Here is a 14,319-nt window from a genome sequence, read left to right as displayed (position 1 = left end):
ACGCGCTATCTCAGAGTTGCAACCCCCCCACCCTCCATCCCCCTGTGCAACCTCCCTCCATCCCCTCCTCCCTCCCTCCCCCCGGTGCACCCCCTCCTCCCTCCCGCCCCCTCCTCCATCCTCCTGTGCAACCCCTCCTCCATCCCTCCCCCTCTGCAACCCCCCCACCCTCCATCCCCCTGTGCAACCTCCCTCCATCCCCTCCTCCCTCCCGCCCCCCGGTGCACCCCCTCCTCCCTCCCGCCCCCTCCTCCATCCTCCTGTGCAACCCCTCCTCCATCCCTCCCCCTCTGCAACCCCCCCACCCTCCATCCCCCTGTGCAACCTCCCTCCATCCCCTCCTCCCTCCCTCCCCCCGGTGCACCCCCTCCTCCCTCCCGCCCCCTCCTCCATCCTCCTGTGCAACCCCTCCTCCATCCCTCCCCCTCTGCAACCCCCCCACCCTCCATCCCCCTGTGCAACCCCCCTCCATCCCCTCCTCCCTCCCGCCCCCCTCCTCCATCCCCCTGTGCAACCCCTCCTCCATCCCTCCCCCCTCTGCAACCCCCCCACCCTCCATCCCCCTGTGCAACCTCCCTCCATCCCCTCCTCCTCCCTCCCCCCGGTGCACCCCCTCCTCCCTCCCGCCCCCTCCTCCATCCTCCTGTGCAACCCCTCCTCCATCCATCCCCCTCTGCAACCCCCCCACCCTCCATCCCCCTCTGCAACCCCCCTCCATCCCCTCCTCCCTCCCGCCCCCTCCTCCATCCCCCTGTGCAACCCCTCCTCCATCCCTCCCCCTCTGCAACCCCCCCACCCTCCATCCCCTGTGCAACCTCCCTCCATCCCCTCCTCCCTCCCTCCCCCCGGTGCACCCCCCCACCCTCCATCCCCCTCTGCAACCCCCCACCCTCCATTCCCCTGTGCAACCTCCCCTCCATCCCTCCCCCTCTGCAACCCCCCTCCATCCCCTCCTCCCTCCCTCCCGCCCCCCGGTGCACCCCCTCCTCCCTCCCGCCCCCTCCTCCATCCCCCTGTGCAACCCCCTCCATCCCCTCCTCCCTCCCGCCCCCCGGTGCACCCCCTCCTCCCTCCCGCCCCCTCCTCCATCCCCCTGTACAACCCCCCTCCATCCCCTCCTCCCTCCCGCCCCCCGGTGCACCCCCCTCCTCCCTCCCGCCCCCTCCTCCATCCTCCTGTGCAACCCCTCCTCCCTCCCGCCCCCTGTGCAACCCCCCCACCCTCCATCCCCCTGTGCAACCCCCCTCCATCCCCTCCTCCCTCCCTCCCCCATCCCTCCAGCCCCCTCTGCAACCCCCGCACCCTCCATTCCCCTGTGCAACCCCCCTCCATCCCCTCCTCCCTCCCTCCCCCCGGTGCACCCCCCCACCCTCCATCCCCCTCTGCAACCCCCCCACCCTCCATTCCCCTGTGCAACCTCCCCTCCATCCCTCCCCCTCTGCAACCCCCCTCCATCCCCTCCTCCCTCCCTCCCGCCCCCCGGTGCACCCCCTCCTCCCTCCCGCCCCCTCCTCCATCCCCCTGTGCAACCCCCCTCCATCCCCTCCTCCCTCCCGCCCCCGGTGCACCCCCTCCTCCCTCCCGCCCCCTCCTCCATCCCCCTGTGCAACCCCCCTCCATCCCCTCCTCCCTCCCGCCCCCCGGTGCACCCCCTCCTCCCTCCCGCCCCCTCCTCCATCCTCCTGTGCAACCCCTCCTCCCTCCCGCCCCCTGTGCAACCCCCCCACCCTCCATCCCCCTGTGCAACCCCCCTCCATCCCCTCCTCCCTCCCGCCCCCATCCCTCCAGCCCCCTCTGCAACCCCCGCACCCTCCATTCCCCTGTGCAACCCCCCTCCATCCCCTCCTCCCTCCCTCCCCCGGTGCACCCCCTCCTCCCTCCCGCCCCCTCCTCCATCCCCCTGTGCAATCCCCCTCCATCCCGTCCTCCCTCCCGCCCCCTCCTCCATCCTCCTCTGCAACCTCCCCTCCTCCATCCCTCCCCCTCTGCAACCCCCCACCCTCCATCCCCCTGTGCAACCCCCCTCCATCCCCTCCTCCCTCCCTCCCCCCGGTGCACCCCCCCACCCTCCATCCCCCTCTGCAACCCCCCCACCCTCCATTCCCCTGTGCAACCCCCCTCCATCCCCTCCTCCCTCCCGCCCCCCGGTGCACCCCCTCCTCCCTCCCGCCCCCCTCCTCCATCCTCCTGTGCAACCCCTCCTCCATCCCTCCCCCTCTGCAACCCCCCCACCCTCCATCCCCCTGTGCAACCTCCCTCCATCCCCTCCTCCCTCCCTCCCCCCGGTGCACCCCCTCCTCCCTCCCGCCCCCTCCTCCATCCTCCTGTGCAACCCCTCCTCCATCCCTCCCCCTCTGCAACCCCCCCACCCTCCATCCCCCTGTGCAACCTCCCTCCATCCCCTCCTCCCTCCCTCCCCCCGGTGCACCCCCTCCTCCCTCCCGCCCCCTCCTCCATCCTCCTGTGCAACCCCCCTCCATCCCTCCCCCTCTGCAACCCCCCCACCCTCCATCCCCCTCTGTAACCCCCCTCCATCCCCTCCTCCCTCCCGCCCCCCGGTGCAACCCCTCCTCCCTCCCCCTGTGCAACCCCCCTCCATCCCCTCCTCCCTCCCTCCCCCCGGTGCACCCCCTCCTCCCTCCCGCCCCCTCCTCCATCCTCCTGTGCAACCCCCCCACCCTCCATCCCCCTCTGCAACCCCCCCACCCTCCATCCCCTGTGCAACCTCCCTCCATCCCCTCCTCCCTCCCGCCCCCCGGTGCACCCCCTCCTCCCTCCCGCCCCCTCCTCCATCCTCCTGTGCAACCCCTCCTCCATCCCTCCCCCTCTGCAACCCCCCCACCCTCCATCCCCCTGTGCAACCCCCCCACCCTCCATCCCCTCCTCCCTCCCGCCCCCTCCTCCATCCCCCTGTGCAACCCCTCCTCCATCCCTCCCCCTCTGCAACCCCCCCACCCTCCATCCCCCTGTGCAACCTCCCTCCATCCCCTCCTCCCTCCCTCCCCCCGGTGCACCCCCTCCTCCCTCCCGCCCCCTCCTCCATCCTCCTGTGCAACCCCCCCACCCTCCATCCCCCTCTGCAACCCCCCACCCTCCATCCCCCTGTGCAACCCCCCTCCATCCCCTCCTCCCTCCCGCCCCTCCTCCATCCTCCTGTGCAACCCCTCCTCCATCCCTCCCCCTCTGCAACCCCCCCACCCTCCATCCCCCTGTGCAACCTCCCTCCATCCCCTCCTCCCTCCCGCCCCCGGTGCACCCCCTCCTCCCTCCCGCCCCCTCCTCCATCCTCCTGTGCAACCCCTCCTCCATCCCTCCCCCTCTGCAACCCCCCCACCCTCCATCCCCCTCTGCAACCTCCCTCCATCCCCTCCTCCCTCCCGCCCCCCGACGCGCTATCTCAGAGTCCACCCTCCATCCCCCTCTGCAACCCCCCCACCCTCCATTCCCCTGTGCAACCTCCCCTCCATCCCTCCCCCTCTGCAACCCCCCTCCATCCCCTCCTCCCTCCCTCCCGCCCCCCGGTGCACCCCCTCCTCCCTCCCGCCCCCTCCTCCATCCCCCTGTGCAACCCCCTCCATCCCCTCCTCCCTCCCGCCCCCCGGTGCACCCCCTCCTCCCTCCCGCCCCCTCCTCCATCCTCCTGTGCAAACCCCTCCATCCCTCCCCCTCTGCAACCCCCCCACCCTCCATCCCCCTCTGCAACCCCCCACCCTCCATCCCCTCCTCCCTCCCGCCCCCGGTGCAACCCCTCCTCCCTCCCCTGTGCAACCCCCCTCCATCCCCTCCTCCCTCCCGCCCCCTCCTCCATCCTCCTGTGCAACCCCTCCTCCATCCCTCCCCCTCTGCAACCCCCCACCCTCCATCCCCCTGTGCAACCTCCCTCCATCCCCTCCTCCCTCCCGCCCCCCGGTGCACCCCCTCCTCCCTCCCGCCCCCTCCTCCATCCTCCTGTGCAACCCCCCTCCATCCCCTCCTCCCTCCCGCCCCCCGGTGCACCCCCTCCTCCTCCCGCCCCCTCCTCCATCCCCCTGTGCAACCCCCCTCCATCCCCTCCTCCCTCCCTCCCCCCGGTGCACCCCCCCACCCTCCCGCCCCCTCCTCCATCCTCCTGTGCAACCTCCCCTCCATCCCTCCCCCTCTGCAACCCCCCCACCCTCCATCCCCCTGTGCAACCTCCCTCCATCCCCTCCTCCCTCCCTCCCCCCGGTGCACCCCCCCACCCTCCATCCCCCTCTGCAACCCCCCACCCTCCATTCCCCTGTGCAACCTCCCCTCCATCCCTCCCCCTCTGCAACCCCCCTCCATCCCCTCCTCCCTCCCTCCCGCCCCCCGGTGCACCCCCTCCTCCCTCCCGCCCCCTCCTCCATCCCCCTGTGCAACCCCCCTCCATCCCCTCCTCCCTCCCGCCCCCCGGTGCACCCCCTCCTCCCTCCCGCCCCCTCCTCCATCCCCCTGTGCAACCCCCCTCCATCCCCTCCTCCCTCCCGCCCCCCGGTGCACCCCCTCCTCCCTCCCGCCCCCTCCTCCATCCTCCTGTGCAACCCCTCCTCCCTCCCGCCCCCTGTGCAACCCCCCCACCCTCCATCCCCCTGTGCAACCCCCCTCCATCCCCTCCTCCCTCCCTCCCCCATCCCTCCAGCCCCCTCTGCAACCCCCGCACCCTCCATTCCCCTGTGCAACCCCCTCCATCCCCTCCTCCCTCCCTCCCCCGGTGCACCCCCTCCTCCCTCCCGCCCCCTCCTCCATCCCCCTGTGCAATCCCCCTCCATCCCGTCCTCCCTCCCGCCCCCGGTGCACCCCCTCCTCCCTCCCGCCCCCTCCTCCATCCCCCTGTGCAATCCCCCTCCATCCCGTCCTCCCTCCCGCCCCCTCCTCCATCCTCCTCTGCAACCTCCCCTCCTCCATCCCTCCCCCTCTGCAACCCCCCCACCCTCCATCCCCCTGTGCAACCCCCTCCATCCCCTCCTCCCTCCCTCCCCCCGGTGCACCCCCCCACCCTCCATCCCCCTCTGCAACCCCCCCACCCTCCATTCCCCTGTGCAACCCCCCTCCATCCCCTCCTCCCTCCCTCCCCCGGTGCACCCCCTCCTCCCTCCCGCCCCCTCCTCCATCCTCCTGTGCAACCTCCCCTCCATCCCTCCCCTCTGCAACCCCCCCACCCTCCATCCCCCTGTGCAACCCCCCTCCATCCCTCCTCCCTCCCTCCCCCCTGTGCAACCTCCCCTCCCTCCCTCCCCCTCTGCAACCCCCCCACCCTCCATCCCCCTGTGCAACCCCTCCTCCCTCCCGCCCCCATCCCTCCATCCCTCCTCCCTCCCTCCCCCCTGTGCAACCCCCTCCTCCCTCCCGCCCCCATCCCTCCATCCCTCCCTCCCTCCCCCCTGTGCACCCCCTCCTCCCTCCCTCCGCTCCCTCCTCCATCCTCCTGTGCAACCTCCCCTCCATCCCTCCCCCTCTGCAACCCCCCACCCTCCATCCCCCTGTGCAACCCCCCTCCATCCCCTCCTCCCTCCCTCCCCCCTGTGCAACCCCCTCCTCCTCCCGCCCCCATCCCTCCAGCCCCCTCTGCAACCTCCCCTCCCTCCCTCCCCCTCTGCAACTCCCCCACCCTCCATTCCCCTGTGCAACCCCCCTCCATCCCTCCCCCCTGTGCAACCCCCTCCTCCCTCCCTCCCCCTCCTCCCTCCCCTCTACAACCCCCGCACCCTCCATCCCCCTATGCAACCCCTCCTCCATCCCGCCCCCATCCCTCCATCCCCCTCTGCAACCCTCCTCCATCCCCTCCTCCATCCCTCCATCCCTCCCCCTCCTCCATCCCTCCCCCCTGTGCAACTCCCCTCCCTCCATCCCCTGTGCAACCCCTCCTCCATCCCGCCCCCATCCCTCCATCCCCCTCTGCAACCCCCCTCCATCCCCTCCTCCATCCCTCCCCCTCCTCCATCCCTCCCCCCTGTGCAACTCCCCCTCCCTCCATCCCCCTGTGCAACCCCTCCTCCATCCCGCCCCCATCCCTCCATCCCCCTCTGCAACCCCCCTCATCCCCTCCTCCATCCCTCCCCCTCCTCCATCCCTCCCCCCTGTGCAACTCCCCCTCCCTCCATCCCCCTGTGCAACCCCTCCTCCATCCCGCCCCCATCCCTCCATCCCCCTCTGCAACCCCCTCCATCCCCTCCTCCATCCCTCCATCCCTCCCCCTCCTCCATCCCTCCCCCCTGTGCAACTCCCCCTCCCTCCATCCCCCTGTGCAACCCCTCCTCCATCCCGCCCCCATCCCTCCATCCCCCTCTGCAACCCCCCTCCATCCCCCCCTCCATCCCTCCATCCCTCCCCCTGTGCACCCCCTCCTCCCTCCAGCCCCCTCCCTCCAGTCCCCTGTGCAACCCCCTCCTCCCTCCATCCCCCCCTCCATCCCTCCCTCCCTCCATCCCCCAGTGCAACCCCCTCCTCCCTCCCCCCTCCATCCCTCCCTCCCCTTGTGCAACCTCCTCCTCCCTCCCTCCCCCTCCTCCATACCCCTGTGCAACCTCCATCCCTCCCTCCATCCATCCCCAGGTTCCCCCTCCTCTGTCCATTTCTCTGTCACCAGGTGCACTCCTTCTCTGTCCATCAGTCTATCCCCATATGCACCCCTCCTCTATCCAGCTATCTGTCCATCCCCAGGTGCACTCCTCAGCTATCCATCCATCAATCCATCTCTCTGTCCATCCATCCCAACATGCACCCCTCTATCTATTCCCATTTGAACCCCTCCAGTATCAGAGCTGCTCTTACAAGAAGTGAGCACTAATCCCTCTCGTTCCCAGCCCTCTTGGCAGGAAGAAGCTTGAACTTATTGTGGGATGTTTTCATGTAGACACATCCACGGGGAGGGTGCTGGTGTGTGTGGAGGGGGTTATGGCGGCAAGGCTGAGTTGAACAGATTGGCACTTAGCTCTGAAGCAGCTCTATTGGTGCGAACTTTATTTTATCTGTCAGGGAGTTCCATAGTCTTGGTCCAGCCAATACCATGCAGAGGTTTGTAAATCAGTGCACTGGAGTCTGGTCAGTGGGGAGCCAGTGTAGGGAATGGTGAATCAGTGTGAAGTGTTCTAGTGAACAGATGATCTGCTGCATTCTGGCCCAGATGTAGCTCCCTCAAAGCATTTGGCTTCATCCCTGGGGTATTCATACACTCCATATGTGTGCAGGACGGTTTACATCCCTTTTGCAGACTCCATCTATTTACAAAGTAAATTCAACATATAAGAGGAGCCCATTAATTTTAACATATATTTTGTTTACATTAAATGTATTCCCTGGATGGGAAACTCCACCCGTTTATATAGCTGTAACAGGGTGCTCTCTCTTTGTGGCTTGGCTGCTCCTTCTCTGTGGCCAAGTCACTGTATTTTCCCCCTTCCGGGGTTATCAAAGACTCTCCATACAAATGGTCTCTGGCAGTCTTCCCATGCACTGCCCAGACTGTGTCCCTTCCCAGTGCCTGGCAGGGGACCCCGAACATGCCCCCAACTCCGAGTTCCAGCTCAGGGACCCTCTAATCAGCAGCCAAGGTCTGCACCGCCTTCGACCTTGCTGCCATTTCCCTGAGCCGTTTCCCACACCCTGGGCCCTTGGGTGATTGGTTTGTTCCTTGCTCGCTTCCCTAACATCCAGAGAGTAGCCAGGGATTCCCTCACTGCAGCCGCTTTCTGCTGCCAGCTTCCTGGCTTTATACCAGCCTCACCTGTTCCTTCTCAGCTTGGCTCCATCATTATTCAGGGGTTACTTAGGCTGCCTCATTCCCATCTGCAGGGGCCTATCTGATTAACTGGCCCCTTCTCAGGGGGGCTGGAACAGTTTGTACAGTGGGGGTGCTGAAAGCCATTGAACCAAACTGTAGACCCTTTATATAATGGAAATCACTTCAAGCCAGGGGTGGAGCAGCACCCCAGCTCCAGCACCTATGCCCCTTCTAGGCTAGTGTGGGTGAACACCGCATCACAATTGTACAAATGCTCTCTTTCCCAGAGCAGAAGAGATGGTGGACATTGAGCCCAGACAGGGAGGATTCCTATTCTCCCTCTCAACATCCAGTCAGACTTTAAAGCTCATGTTTTACCTCCTCCACTTATCTGCAATCAGAACCAGCTAATGGGGCTGCCAGCTCTCCCTTGGCATGGACCATCCCAACCATATACATAGCTACACAGTGTCATTCTTAGTTCCATTTGGAGCATAGCAAGAAGAAGTCTTAACATGATGTCTGCTAGACTGAAAATCGCTGCCAAGAGATCTGGGGAAATCCCTCTTACGTTGAGACTTGTCCAACTCGATGGGGAAAGCACCAGTGGACAGACCATATCTTGCACAGCTGGATCACTTTCACTTACCTGTTCACTTTGCCTGAGTCATATTTTTGATGAGCCAGTAAAATATAATCATATCAATGCCAAGTACAGCAATCGTTCCTTATTGGCTTTGGATCATTAGCAGGGTAGCGACTAATAGAGTTGGTGTCTGGAGAGTAGATGTTCGTGACGTAGACTGCTAGATCCTTGGGGCAGGGATTGCCTTTTTATTACATATGTGTATAGCAGCTAGCACAGTGGGGCCTTGATCCCTGACTGGGGCCTCTAATACAGCTAATAACTGTGAGGAATAATGGTGAGGATTTTGTGAGGCTAAACTAGGTGAGTTAGTGCTTAGATTTTCCTCTCTCTCTCATTTCCACTCCACAAAATCAAACTAAGAAAGGCACTAAGTAGAGATCCGGGCCCTCCTTATCCCATTTAGAAACAGAATAAACCAATCTTCCTGGCTCTGAAATAGTGACTCTAGCAAACAGAGAGGGATTCTGGGATATGCAGATGAGAGGGATTCTGGGATGTGCAGATGAGGTGGCTGCCAACATCGGATGAAAGTGAAAGCTCTGGGCACAGGTCGGGACAGGGACAGGCAGCTGGCCCAGCCAAAAAGGATTATTCTAATGGACTTTAATAGCAGCCATAGCAACAGATCCAGATTAAGATGAGAGTAAAGGGTAAATTACTAAACAATTTGACCTCTTCTTTTGCTATGAATTGATTAATGAGCCATTTCTCTTTTTATGTCTCCTGGACTGAATCCACCATTACTTACGGCACCAGAGTCATGCATGTTAGGTTTAATTAGAGATCGTGCCAGGTTACCCCTTGAATGCACAGCCATTGGGCATGCTCGGGGCCACGCTGTTTCTTACTATTGAATGTTGATCATCAAGGCATATCAGGATATGTATCTGTCAGGTCAGAGTGCTCCCAACGCTCAACGTACCTTGTACGCCCCTGTTATAAAGCACGTCGGGATAGATCTCTGTCAGGTCAGAGTGCTCCCAACGCTCGACATAGCTGGTACACCTGTGTTACATAACATGGGATAAATATCCGTCAGGACGGAGTGCTCCCAGTGCTAGACGTACCTGGCATGCCCGTGTGATAAAGCTCGTCAGGATATATTCCTTTCAGGTCAGAGTGCTCCAGCTCGACGCACCTGGTTCGCCCGTGTTATAAATATATATTTCTTCGTTTGTTTTTTGTGTAAAAAGTGGGCAGGTGTAATACAAGTTTCGCAGAGCATGGCTGTGACTTGCAGGAGCCTCCGCTGTCACTGCTGGGGTGTCAGGTTCTTCTACCACACGAATATCTTTCTTCCATCTCTCCTGCCCCCTAGAAAAAGCAAAGGCTGCTTCTTCCCAGCAGAGAGGGAAGGAAAAAGAGATCACTGTTGTCATTTTACTAAGGGAAGGTGCTCAGGAATTATGGTGATGGTCTGTAGGTAGCTTTGTTTGGTGAGGCTTAATTTATTCATCTTTGGAATAAGCAATTTAAGGTCTTCATGTGCCAATGAAGGGTGCTGTATTAGGCCAAAGTATTCATTTTTATATTTCTTTAATACTTTGGTTAAAAAAATACCCCCCCCTCGCATCTTATTCAGCAGCCATAATATTGGCACATCCACCAGTGATTGCTTCACTGGTTGCATCTGGCAACTCTTGTAACTCAAGCATCAAAGGCATGTGCAATCCAGGAAGCAGAAGAGAACCATCTTCCTGCTTCCTGAAGGCCAGCTCTGAGGCTGTGCAGGAAAGGTGTAACTCTTTACCTCTTGCCATGGAAGAATGGCAATGCAGCCTCCACTTCTTGGGTTCTTCCTTTAACAATATAGGACAAAACACAGAAGATCCAGGCCACCTAGGACTTCATGGTTGCTGTTATGCTGAACACCATGGCCACTCCAGGATAGAACTCAGCTCCTCCTGCCCAAAAGCACAAGTCCCTCCCACATCAACTGAAGGAGAATATCAGCTGTGAGAAGCATAAGGCCCATGGTGCTGTACTAGTCGAGCAGATCAGATTCCCCCAGTAGAGGGCAGTGGTTCTCCCTCTTTCTCCCACAGTCTCTCACACACCAGTTCTTTACCAATTGCTCATACATATTGCAGGACATGCAGAGTAAATGGAATGGAATGCATGAATTACAAATATGTATCTGTGACTGTTGAAAGGAGGATTTAGCTTCATTTAACTTTGCGGTAGTTTCCAGAGCCCCACCAGGCAAGGGCTCTGGTGGGCTAAGTCTGTGAAAACAGATGGTAAAATACATTCCCTGCCCCAAGCCCTTTCCAGTCGAAGCGTACATCAGCACTTTGATCTTGAGGGGTAATTCCCAGCTTGAGGAGACATACCCACAATAGCTCCGATCAAGAAAGCGTTCTCAAAACAGCAGCAAGAGGGGCTAGCTGCCCTGTACCCATCTGAGCCCCTGGGTATGTACTCGGGTAGCTAGCCCATCCCATTGCTCGCCGCTGTGATTACACTCCTGTTTTTAGGGTTAGCTCAACCAGAGCTAAAGGGGGTAGGTCTCCTCCGGCTGTAAGTTACACCACCAACTTCCACTGGAGGTGTAGCCTAAAAGACAAGGTGATAGTGGATGAAACAAGCAGACCACGATGGATTTGGGGGAAACCAGATTAAAAAAATGATAGGGTGTGCACGATCCTGGGCCAATGCGGAGTAGTGATCACAGCTGACCGGCCTAGCCATTCTCCGGTTGCAGGATTCTGTGCACATCACAGAATACGAGAGGTTTGAGGAGTGATGTGAAGGGGGATGAGGTGAGGGCTTTGTGGATTTTGACTGGGAGCTTTCCCATGCATCATCAATTTGGGGGAAATGAAACGTTTCCAGAGACCTGCGCATTGCCAACATTTATTGCACGGTGTATTACGGTTGCTGGAAGTGCCTGGAATTCTCCCAGTTCTTGAGGCAGAAACTGTCCTGGGGCCCCCATAAATAACAACGGAAGATTTGCATCTGTGGATGTCAGCAGCAAAATGTACCAGGGTGCACTGTGTTGGGCAGAACCCTGCCAGCACAGGTGCTGGTGGGTGACCCGTCAAATAGAGACACTGGAGTCTTCTGCAGATTCTTAAGGGCATTGTCTGTTTTTCAGTGCAGCATTTCTAATCCCAGGCTCACTTAGCTGTTTACAGACCCCACCTGAACAAAAAGTTTTTCTTTTAGCATCACCAGAAAGCAGCAATCCCCTCTTCTGACGCCGGCTGTGTGTGAATTCATGTGTGGGCCCTCAGAGGCTGTGAGACGTGCTGATTGGCGAAGAACAGACATTGTCCTGAGAACTGGATAGAAAAGCAGCGACTGTGTGGATGGGTGTGTGGTGATAGCTAGGGCAGCTAAAGAGCTGACAGGACATGTAGCTGTGTTCCTAGGTGGGTAGGTTCAACAAAGCTGGTGCATTCAAATGGCTTCCAGGCTGAGCAGCCGAAAACATGGTGCTAGAAGTGACCTGGATTTGAATGTTGGACCTCGTTTTTACAACTCTTCGAACAGACGGCCTCTCCAGCGGCTCGGCCCCCTTTAAGGGCTTGTCTACACTACCTGCCGGATCCGATTTATCGTGTCCAGCTCTGAGCTGAGCGCTCTCCCGTCGACTCCAGTACTCCACCAAAACGAGAAGCGCAAGCGGAGTGGACAGGAGAGCGTTGGCTGTCGATTTACCGCGGTGAGTAGATCTAAGTACTTTGATTTCAGCTACGCTATTCACGTAGCTGAAGTGGCGTCTCTGAGCTTGACCTCGCATAGTAGTGTAGACAAGCCCTGACGCTGGGCTTGGGTTAGGTTCGATGCTGACCCACAAGAAAAACCGCCCCCTGCTGAATCACAAGCCCCACTTCCCACAACACCTTTTCCTACCTGTATTTTTCTATGGACTCCTTTCTCTAAATCAGGAGCCGCCCCTGTTAGGTTGCAGAAGGCAACCGTAGCGAACAGCATTTGCACTTACAAGCTATGCTGAGCGGCCGATGAAGAGTAAGTCTGCATCTCTTGTACTGCAGCGGGATCATCTATCCTCTCTGCTTGTGTCCAAACGACTGGGTCGCTTTCCAGCTTATTTTGCCTTGGAGCAAAACCACTGTTCCAGGTTTTATGCAAACCCTGAGAAGTGTTTTGTAGCAGCAGCTGTTTTTCAAAAGCCAAGGACAGCAGGGCACTTTGCCTCCAGGAACCATTGTTCTCTGCAGTGGATTTTCCTTCCATTCTGCTCCAGGGCAGCACTGGGAGACCTCAGTTCTGGGCTTCTACCGTACACATGTAACCACGGCTGTGTCATCGTGCAGCTTCACAGTGCTCAAGTCAGGCCGGTTAGTCACAAACCGGTATATTAAGAATCCCCGCCCCACCTCCCCACAACCAGAACACAACAGATCATTTAGCTCTAGGCAAAACTGCAGCTGTTTAAAGTCCAGCCAGCACACCAACTTTTCGGGGATAATTGCGGGGGAGGGTTCTGCCAAAGGCTATTTTTACATTTTATTAAATGCATCAAGGCAGGAAACTGACCCCCAGAGCATGGGGCTAACCGAGATTAGATTTTGGCTCAAAGAGTTTATCAGAGACAGGAATGTGCTTTGATGGTACGTGTGGGCACCAGTTGTTCCTCCCAAGTACCTCGCTGCGCTCACACGCACCCCTGAGCAGCCAGTGTGGTGGAACATCGCTGCTCAGCGGGGGGTTGTTCACGTGGCTCCGTGGAAAGGGAATAATAAAAATCCCACAAGCGAGAGCGAACTGTTATAAAGCTGCCTGTCACTAACACGCATCTCGGGGTGACCGAAGCCCCGAATCCTACTCCCCCAGATGATCCTCTCCTGGACAAACAAGCATGGAGGGCCCCAAACATGCAGAAGCTCTGCCTGCTCGCTCCTGCTCCTCAGAACTGGCTGAGGCGTGGGGCAGCCGAGGTGGGGCTAGAAACTCAAGTGGGGGCAGGGAGTGACCAAGCCCCCAAGCCCATGGACACTGGCCAGCTGCACGGAAGCTCTCTCTGTCCTTCTCACCAGCGATGGCAGTGTGTCAGGGCGGGCAGCCTGGCCGACGCTCTCTGCCAGTCCCTGCTTACTCTCTGTGACCCCTTCAGACAGCAGAAGTCGCAGACATGCACAGGGCGATTGATGTGCATTTGCCACATTTCTGAGGTCGGGGGAAGGGGGATCCTACTGCTTAGAGCAGGGGTGGGCAAACTACAGCCCGGGGCTGCATCCAGCCCTTCAGACATTTTGATCTGGCCCTTGAGCTCCTGCTGGGGAGCAGGGTTGGGGTCTTGCTCCACGTGGCTCCCGGAAGTAGCGGCATGTCCTCCCAGCAGCTCCTATACGTAGGGGCAGCCAGGGGGCTTCACACACTGCCCCTGCAGCTCCCACTGGCCCGCAAATGGGGCCAATGGGAGCTGCAGGGGCAGCGCCTGTGGAAGGGGCAGCGTGCAGAGCCACCTGGTGGTGCCTCCACGTAGGAGCCAGAGAGGGGACATGCTGCTGCTTCCGGGAACTGCTTGAGGTAAGCACCACCCAGAGCCTGCACCCCTAACCCCTTCCAGCACCTCAACCCCCTTTCCCCAGCCCTGATCCCCCTCCCACCCTCCAAACCCTGCCAGTGGGGAGGTGTACAGGAGGGTCATGTGATTTGTTTAGTGGCTCCCACGAGCTAGAGAGGCAGCAAGGTCCCAAGGAGTAAGCACAGGGCTCTGCCACTGATTCAATGAGTGCCCTCAGGCAAGTTACTTAAACTCCGTTTGCCTCTAAGTAACGTGGAGGGGATGACGCTTTCCTGGTTGGCAGGGCGGTGTGAGGCTGACTAGAGATGTTTGTACAGAGTTTTGAAGAAGCAAAGTGCCAAGCAGCAAATTAACAAAGTTTTTCTCTACCCACCAGACCTGCCAGCTCTGCCTGGGCTCAGAGAGCCAAGCTGTGTCGCTTCCCTCCGCCTCCCGCATTGTTACCAGGAC

The sequence above is a fragment of the Lepidochelys kempii genome, chromosome 9 (genome assembly GCF_965140265.1).
Source record: "Lepidochelys kempii isolate rLepKem1 chromosome 9, rLepKem1.hap2, whole genome shotgun sequence".
Classification (NCBI taxonomy): Eukaryota; Metazoa; Chordata; order Testudines; family Cheloniidae; genus Lepidochelys; species Lepidochelys kempii.
The sequence above is the reverse complement of the archived record's forward strand: the minus strand, read 5'-3'. Positions refer to the sequence as shown.